Raw genomic sequence first — 10116 nt, forward strand, 5'->3', positions numbered from 1 at the left:
TTCTAGAGTACTGCTTGTATCATGTTCTTTGAAATTGATCTTCCATGGCCTCTCAAAATACTTGCGGTCTCTTACATCTATGTTGTACTCTGGTCGATGTGTGGCCTCATCATCAATATCAATTACCACCCTTGACAGTCTCTTGTAATGTGCACTCAGAGGGGTAGGCACCCTGTACATAGGTGTTCTTTTAGTTGCCTAATTAACTCTTTGGACCACTTAGGCAGCGTTTGTAGGGCACCGTTCTTTTAGTTTATTCAAGATTAGGCCTCTCCCTATGTTCTTGCCTTGAGTGTAAGAGACTGCCTTTGTCCTTTGCAAAATTGCATTTGCTATATCAGTAGTACATGCATTGTAAAAAAGAGAAATCTTGTGTCTATATTCTTCCCCTTCCAGCCAACTTTCGTGCTTGTTTTCCATTAGGTTTGTTCTTGGCGTATTTGGTCCATCGTTACTTCTCTCTATCGTTGTCATGACTGAACCCGAATGTGCTATGCGCACCTCCCACTAGCTCAACCAAGAGTCCATTACTAACAAATTCCTATCCAACACATGACCATTGCGCCACTCTATTGACGTATCAATTGAGCCTCCACTGATGCAGATTCACTGGTAGGAGCCATGTGCTACTTCTCACACATTGCTTTGTGCTCTCCTTGAAACGTAACAAACACATACTTTGTTGTGTGGGAAACCATGCTCTACTCCCAATGAAATAGGCAAGACCTCTCCCTATCTCTCAAGACTTTTTTTTTCCACCATTGAACACGTGTGGAATTGCATTCTAGTTTGCGTGAGCCTCATCTACCATGAAACCATAGAAATATGCCCTCTCCCAATCATGGTTGGCCATCACTTCATTAATGCATTCCTAGAACAAACATTGGATTTCCATATCCTCCTCTTTCATTTTACATGTTGCAATGGTGAGAAGATCATACATGCTATGTGAAATCAATAGTGATTTGCTATGTGAAATCAAGTCATTTAAGAGGTTCTACAATTAGCTTGCTCTAACTACCTAAATACTCTATATTGGTAGTTTTCTACCTTGGACCATATACATGACAAGCCATGGTCACCCAATCTAATGTTCCTCGCATGTGGTCGAACTGTATCCATGCATGTCGCAGGTTACCAGAGCCAGCGGTCCGTCGCATTCGATTCACCAAATCTAAATGAGTGTAGAAATTTTTAACAAGAACTATAGGGATGCCCTTAAGGAGATGGAGGCACTTTTCACCAAATCTAAATGAGTGTAGAAATGTTTAACAAGAACTATAGGGATGCCCTTAAGGAGATGGAGGCACTTTTCACTAAAAGGGGACATGAGCTAGCATAAATTGCCAACTCCAAGTGTGGGAAAGAGTTTTTTTTTAAAGTGATCTCGTACCAAGGCTCTAGGGTGAAAAGGCTAGCAAATCCACTACTCCGAAGCTAGCAGAGATTACTCAAGCATATATTTCAAATGAAGAGTAAGATCTCTAGCTCTCTTCATGTATTATATATATTTTTAAAGTAATTAGAAACCTAATGCTTGTCTACTGTTGTCTACAATGCAAGAAATGTAGCCTGCTTGACATATTGGTTGGTGGCAAGTTCGCTATGAGGAATGCGCAGATTCTGCCATCCAAAAGAGCCTTCTTCATGTGGATCCATCATCATGTGTACTAGTTCCAATTGACTGAGTACACGCTAAAATTGTATGCAAAGATGGAGGCGGGCTTGCCTACAGTAGCCGGCATGCATGAAAGAGCCATAGTAGACTCTGGAGTAGGTATCACGGATGCCCTAAAATCTTATAGGAAGTCTCATTTTGAGAAGGCATTCTTTAGGTGGAAAGGAAAAATGTGTGCCACCTTGGATCCTGACTAGCAACCACACCTATCCTGCATAACACGATGCCTCTTGTATGGGTATAAAGTACCACAACTCTTTTTTTTTCGCATTGCAAGCATGGTGGAGAAGTTGTCACACCTCTTGTATTGGTTTCTTAGACTTCTTTAATGTTTGTGTATTAGGTGGTGGAGAAGTAGTGTACGTGATCGCGTCTACATTCCTGAGCACCGTTTATACGCATGGGTGTTGTTTGAGGTAGAGGAGACTGGATTGTACCCCAAAGAGTGGATCGACGAGCTTTGGGGCAAGGACACATGGATACTTTGCCCATGGTCATTAGACTACCTAGAGGGGAGTTTCTTCCAGAGGAGGGAAAGCAGTTTCAGAATACATTTCCTTGTGTAAAATATTTAATTTGTATGAAGTATGAAGCATGGTTTTTGAGAATTTAAAGTTCTAATATTGGTTGAATGCAGTGGTGGCTAGAAAGGAGAAGAAGCGTGCCACTGAGCAAGAATTGACCCCCGAGAAGACAAAGGGTAAGAAATCCATGCCTCCATTGTCCCAAAAAAGGTCACAGCCAGAGTGGGAAAAGCCAGAGTGGGAAGGGGATAATGTAGATGAGGGATCTGAGGACAAACATTCCAAGGATGATGAGCATGAAGATGAGTGGCAGTCCCATGCACAAGGCAAAGACCAGGTGACCCCTTTGCATGGTCAAACCCAAGAGCAAGGGTCAAAGAGTTTAAAAGATGATGAGGCAGACGTCTTGGGATCTAGTAAATAAACTTAACATGTTTGAGCTTTCATTAGATCATTTATTCATCAATGCTCTCATAACATGTATTTGTTGGTGTTATTTAAATGAAGATTAATGTCCCATTGTAGTGGACCCCCTGCACTTAGTGTTGAGATCCAACATTAATCACCTCCATCTCACGCTTTTGGGAAAGTGAAAACAAAGGTACAATCTCTCAGGTGTCCAAGTGGATCTCTCAATTCATCATCATTTTGTAACGTTTTCACCCCCCTTACATGCTTTGTTCTTTTAGGAATCTTGTAGTATTGTAACGATTCATGGGATCTCTGATGAGGTGGGGAAGCATGGATGCCTTTGATATGCTTGGAGGTGTGTTCTTGGTGTGGGCTAATTTTCCTACAGATCTGTGTCTCCACAAGGGCGATTTAGTGGTTCCTCAATGGAATGTTTTTAGGAAGGTACTTGTGGAATCATCTTTTGTGCTTGCTACAGAGAGTTCCTAGATGCCGATGGCACTATGGTGTGCACTCTATGTGCAGAGCACCTAGGGATTGTTGTGGGCGGCAGAGGTAGGAACTTGGAACTTCACATTGCAAAGGACTTTGTTCTTGTGCATCCCCCCCCAATATCCGTATGTCATATTAGAAGATGGCCAAGAAGAGGTGAGTTCAGGACTCTTTGGTTTTTATCAAAGTGAAGCTCAATGATTTCCCTCCCTAACGTACTTACTAGTGTGTGTAAGTAGGTCTCTGATTTGGTAATCACTACCTTCATGCACCCCAGTGAGAATACATCCAGTCATCCAAAGTATGATAGAGGCGATGAGATGAGGTAGTTGCAGATTGTGCAGGTTTTGAGGTGGGCGACAATATGTTCTTGGAGACAAAAGTGTAGGAGGAAACCTCCCCATACCAGTTATGCAGATGGGATTCCCATATGATATATTGTTGAGCATAGCGAGCCGCAAGGTAATTAAAGCATGATTTGAGTAGTGAAATCATTATATAATCATTGTCTTAAACATTTTCGTCCATTTGTACATATGGTAATTGTAAGCTCTTCTACTATGGCAAGTGGTGGTTACGTGGGATGTATCGCAGGGATGCAGCCCTAGATTGCTTTGTTGGTACTAGACCATGGTGGCTAGAGCATGCAAGACACTGCAACGATATTGCATCATCATGGAGAGTGACGAGATGTGCCTTAGTTCATGCCTACGACCACTTGCCACTGTGCACGATGATTTGGGTAACCAATTTTTCAAGAGCGAGGTCAGTGAGATTGCTTGATGAGAGCAGCAGATGGATGTGGGGGCACCATATCCTCCAGTCCTCCCAATACCCATGAGCCAAACTGTTAAAACCCTAAGATCTCTCTAGATAATTGTTATGCATAAACATGCATAAATCAGGCATAAACTCAACCACCCAACCACCCCCGAGCCCAAGGGATGCACACATGAATAATGAATGAAATACATCATACCTCTACCTTGATGTCCCATACCATCAAGAGGTATAACACAATCCAATAGCATATAGCTATAGTGTGAAATGGTAGGTGAATAGATATGAATCTCTACACAACAGAGCATAACATAGCCTTGGCCTCATGGAGCCCAAACCTCCAAGCCCCCAAGCTCCCTTGAGTGTGCCCCATGCCCCTATTATATAGGAGGGCTCTCAAGTGACTCTTGACTTTCCATTTCTCATGTGTGACCCTTGGATGCCTGACCCTAACCTTAACCCTTAAGGTTAGTCCTAACCCATGCTCCACTAGAGCTTGTTCCCATGCTCCCATGCTCACAAGCCTAATGTGGGTTAGCCTCCTAGTATATGCACACATAATGTGTATATAACATAGCACACATAGTGTACATATAACATACTTCCCCTCTCTCAAAACATTGCACTCTTGCAATGAAAAGAAGGAGAACTGCGTTGAACAATCTCAACCAACTCCCAAGTCGAATCCTCAATTTCCCTTTCTTTCCACCTAATTTTAACCTCAGGGATTAGTCAACTAGAAAGTTTTCTTTCCCTGAATTCAAGTACCTTATCAAGTTCATGTGGAACATAGGATAATTCATCGACTTCAACGAGTTCTTGAGGAGTGACTGTGTCATCCTCACCTCCCAGTTTCCCTTTCAATCTATCGATATGAAAGACTGGATGAACTCTAACAATTGGAGATAGTTTTAGTTCATACGCAACCGTGCCAATCCGATATATAACTCGAAATTGACCACAATATCTAGGAGATAAATTCGAGCATTTTTCCATTGACAAAGTCTGAAAATCTTTAGGAACATTAAAATAAACCAACGCTCCTGGTTCAAAAGACCGAGATGAGCGTCCCCTATCAGCATAAAACCGTGCCCTATCATGAGCACTCCTGATAGAATCCCGAGCTTCGGTCAGAATTTCCTACATATCTCGCAAGAAATCCCTCGATGCATCAAGCTCGATGTCCTTAAGACTGACATCAATAGGTGCCCTGAGTTGATACCCATACATAAGTATGCACTGACTAAAATAATAGCCGTAAATTTAGAACTGTTATAGGCAAATTCCATCATTGGAAGATATTTCCCAGTATGATGATTTTCTAGAGACATGCACGAAGCATATCCTCTACAATCTGATTCATACACTCTGTTTGCCCATCAGACTACTGCGGATGATCAGAATAATTCACATTCAAAGTAACTTCCTCGTTGTAAACCTTTCAGAATAAAGTAGGAAAGCATGGCATTATGACAGCAGAAACCAAGGATTTATCGGCGCCCCGACATACCCACATCTGCATATGGAATAATCGACGTCTCGAGTTACCCATATCAACATAGAGAGTCATCAATGTCTCGATGAGTCACATATATCCATCCGTAAACCTATCAGGTTGATTGTGTAAATCACCTAAAGTACGGAACTAGAGAAAGAAATGCCAACAAAGGAAGAATCCAAATTTCCTTATCCGAACACAACAAGATAAACTTGTTTGAACTCTAAAGAAAGAGATTTCAACAAGTGAAAATGCCGATGAGATTATCCTCATCATAACATGCAGGCTATAGATAAAAGAAGTTTATCTAGAGAATGCCCACACTATAACTTCTAGTGAATTTAGAAAATAAGATTGTCTTTGAATGTTGAGGTCAACATGCTAAGTGATGTAAGCAAAGCAACAATCTTGAGCCCAAATTATCCCATAAGATAATATATGTGAGGGATCACTAGCGTCCCATACCACCATGATACCACCCATACATACCTTAACAATTTGAAACTCCCTAGTATGCCGTCTAGGAAAATATGAATAAAATCCTGTATAAAAGGAATAAGATGGCCTTATCCAGACTTTCACATAATAAACCTGTCTCTATATACTTGAGACTACATCAAGGAATAACTCCTTCTAAGTATATCATTAGAAAAGAAATTGAATTATTGGCGCCTTTCTAATGATAACTACCCAAAACACCATAAAGTTAGGGTAGAAAAATAACTCACCTAGATATATAAGCAACTAGGTATCCGAGTATACAAGAGTATAAGAAATATACTCCAAAATTATGTGCAAAAAACGAAGGCAAATGCTACCTTCAAAGCACATGTAAATATTCAAAAGATCAAAAGATCCTTATAAAACCATGGATAAAAGCATAGAAGCTCCTTAAATCCATATAAACCATAGTTGATCATAAAAAACAATGCATACCATCTAATGGACATTTAATCATGCCAAAAGAAGCATTAAAATTGGTGGTGGCCAACTCATCAATCCGGAGTATATGAACGTTATGTTGTTCAAATAAAACTCCAAAGTAAGAAAGTGAAACACATGTGTGTAGCACTCAATAAGAAAACCCTAGACATAAGTGATCTAGGCAGAACCTGATGAGTCCATATAAAACTTGGAAAATATCCCAAAAAAAATCCACCAAAACAAACCGATCAACTAACCCATGATAGAGGCTTAAGAAATTAAGCACAAACCACACTTTAATAAGTGCAAAATAAATTATCATGGAAAAGTGTCAAAGGTGAAACACACTTTGAACGCAAATTATAGCCATCAAAAGAAATTAAGGAACATGTCCAAAAAGAATGGCTAAACAATGGTAAAAAATCATGAATACATCGTTTAGAATTAATCCAAACATAAATATCCATAAATACGAGGTATAATCGTATTAAAAAAATATGCGAATAACCCGCATCTATCTAATGTCAGCACGAGAAAACGTACTTCAACATTAAATAAACCTCAAAAATATTAAATTCTCGAGAAAAAGAATTTATCATGATTTTTTCTCAAATTTTCTCAAATTTTACAGGGCCTCAAAATATAATAATTTTGAATTCCACCAAACCTATCCTATGGCATTCCAAACCTATATTTTTCCAGAAAATTTTTAGCAATTAAATTTGCCAAAATACCATTGATATTTAAAAAATACCAATTTTTAGGATTTCTAAATATAATATCTAGAATATTCCTAATTTTCCCTGAGAATCCCATCGTTCACGAAATTTCCAATTCCGCCCGACAATTCTCAAATCCAATGAAAATTTTCAATTTTAATGGATTTTTCTAATTTTTTGGATCAAAAAATATATTTTTAAAGGAATTTGAATGGTCACGGGCGCCCGAATGGACACACCACATGCCAAACACCAATCCCACATTTTTCCAAAATTTAAAATAACCTTTGTCTAATTTTCCACTAATTTTCAAGAATTTTTTTGAAATTTTTAAATTACCCCGAACGCATTTAGAATACAAACGGTCAAAAAATTTCGGAATTCCAACGGTTTTCCCGGAATACGGAAAGCCAAAAGTTTTGGGAAAATGAAAAGACAAAAATCGGAATGTGAAAGGTCAAAGGTTTCCAGAATACGGAAGGTCAAAAGTTTTTCCGGAATTCAGAAGGCCAAAAGGTTTCGGGAAAACGGAAAGCCAAAGGTTTTCGGGAAGATGAAAAGCCAAAATTTTTCAATAAAAAATTTCCAAGAATTTTCATGGATTTTTTTCCTCAAATCCCAAATTTTTCTGTAATTTTCAGGCTTTTTCCAAGCTTTTTTCTGAAATATATTCAAAAGCTTTTTTTTTTAAATAAAAAACTTATTTTTTTAAAAAAAAATGAAATAAAATGAAAAAATAAGCTTTTATTAGCTTATTGCCATCTTGATTTTTTTAGGGGGGGGGGGCAAATTTTTCCGCCCTGCTGCAGCGCAACCCCCCCTCCCGCGTCTGCGCGCATGGAAAGAGAGAGGGAGGGAGTAGAAAATCAATCCCTCTCCTCCTTCTTCTCCCCTCTTTCCTCTCCTTCCTCTCCCTTTCTCCTCCCTTCTCCGTTAAACAGAGATTAATTTAATCCATTGATTAATTTTTTAATTAAACATATCTTAATCATAATTATCATTAATTATTATTAATGTTTAAAAAAATCATTTTAAAGAGATTTTCTCACGGAAAAGAGAAAGAAAAATCAGATTTGAGAGGTGGAGAGAACCCCACGCACACGGGAGAGCAATTCATGCATCAACACGCTGTCCCCTACTGAATTTCAGTAGAAATTGACAGAAATTTGATCGCATTCCCGCGAAAAAAACCCGCAAAAATGTATAAAAATACATTTTTAATCATAAAAATGCTCAAAAAATTCCTAAAAAATTAGGAAAAAATTTCTAAAAATTCTAGAAATTCAGGGAATCCATTCTACAAAAATATCCACCATAAACTTTATGGTATTTTTGAAAAAAATTCCATTGATGCTCGATTTTAACCATAAAGAATAGAGAAAAATAGCATTAACTCACGGTATTCCCCCGCAACGTCGATTCGTCCATTGAATTGTAGTTACACACGTTCCAATCACCATATCGATGATCCACGTGCAATTCATAAACACAAATCAACAAAAAATAATATTTTATTAGTAAATATTAAAATTTACTAAAAGAAAATCAACAATTAAATAGAGATTGCTCTGATACCACTGTTAAAACCCTAAGATCTCTCTAGATAATTGTTATGCATAAACATGCATAAATCAGGCATAAACTCAACCACCTAACCACCCCCGAGCCCAAGGGATGCACACATGAATAATGAATGAAATACATCATACCTCTACCTTGATGTCCCATACCATCAAGAGGTATAACACAATCCAATAGCATATAGCTATAGTGTGAAATGGTAGGTGAATAGATATGAATCTCTACACAAGAGAGCATAACATAGCCTTGGCCTCATGGAGCCCAAACCTCCAAGCCCCCAAGCTCCCTTGAGTGTGCCCCATGCCCCTATTATATAGGAGGGCTCTCAAGTGACTCTTGTCTTTCCATTTCTCATGTGTGACCCTTGGATGCCTGACCCTAACCTTAACCCTTAAGGTTAGTCCTAACCCATGCTCCACTAGAGCTTGTTCCCATGCTCCCATTCTCACAAGCCTAATGTGGGTTAGCCTCCTAGTATATGCACACATAATGTGTATATAACATAGCACACATAGTGTACATATAACACAAACACAGTCTAGTGCTTCGTCATGGCCACTTTGTGTTCCAATGGAGCCCGATATTGACATGTCATGCCACATACATCCCCCATAGGTTCATTTGCAGTTCCCTCATGGGCACCATAGCTTGATCTTGCAAGGCCACTTTTTCCACCTGCACGTGCACCATTTGGTAGAGCTCCCTACCCCACACCACCTTCCTTCTTCCACGGAAGAGTGCGGCATCCGTACTGATATATTTCAGTAGCTTGTAATGTCCAAAATATATTAGTTTTAGACATTATTGTTGTTCACTCATATTATGACAATGGCTTTGTTTTTTGCTTCTTCCATGATGGCATTGATTTTTGAGAGAGATCTAGCAATTGGAGTGAGACCTCAACAACACGAGAGAGAGAGAGAGAGAGAGAGAGAGAGAGAGAGAGGGGGGGGGGGGGGGGAGTGAGTGAAAGGAGTGAGTGAAAGAGAGAAATAGTGTTTCATCGAGAAATTAAAATAATAACAATTGTGCTTAAAGTAATTATTCTTATGTTTAAAATAAGAATTCTAGTGCTCAAAAAAGTAAAATTTTATCCTTTTAAAGTTATAAAAACAATAGATATTTTCATGTTCCAATACTCTTCTTCTAGACGCATCCCACACCTGTCTCCCCTTATATCTTTACAGTCCTTGTGAACTCCTTGGTTATGGCTTCATTTAGTAATCCCTCTAATACTACTATGTTTGCAACCATCTTAAGTAAAGCTCTTCAATCTTTCATGCAACGCAAAGAAAAGGAACCTAGATCAGATGCCATTTTAGAAGCATGGAAAACAACGTCCAAAGTACATGAGCTCTACAAGAAGCTCAAAACATGCCAAGCGGTAGACCTTGTAGACAAGAACATGCTAGAGGTGAAAGCAGCTTCAACTATTGGGATGATATAGAGAGATTTCGGTATCAATGAAGAGGCAAAGGAGGATCCTCTTAGAGTTGAAGTTGCCACCTT

Source organism: Cibotium barometz, chromosome 6 (assembly GCF_041138505.1).
Source record: "Cibotium barometz isolate CiBa-2024 chromosome 6, ASM4113850v1, whole genome shotgun sequence".
NCBI lineage: Eukaryota > Viridiplantae > Streptophyta > Polypodiopsida > Cyatheales > Cibotiaceae > Cibotium > Cibotium barometz.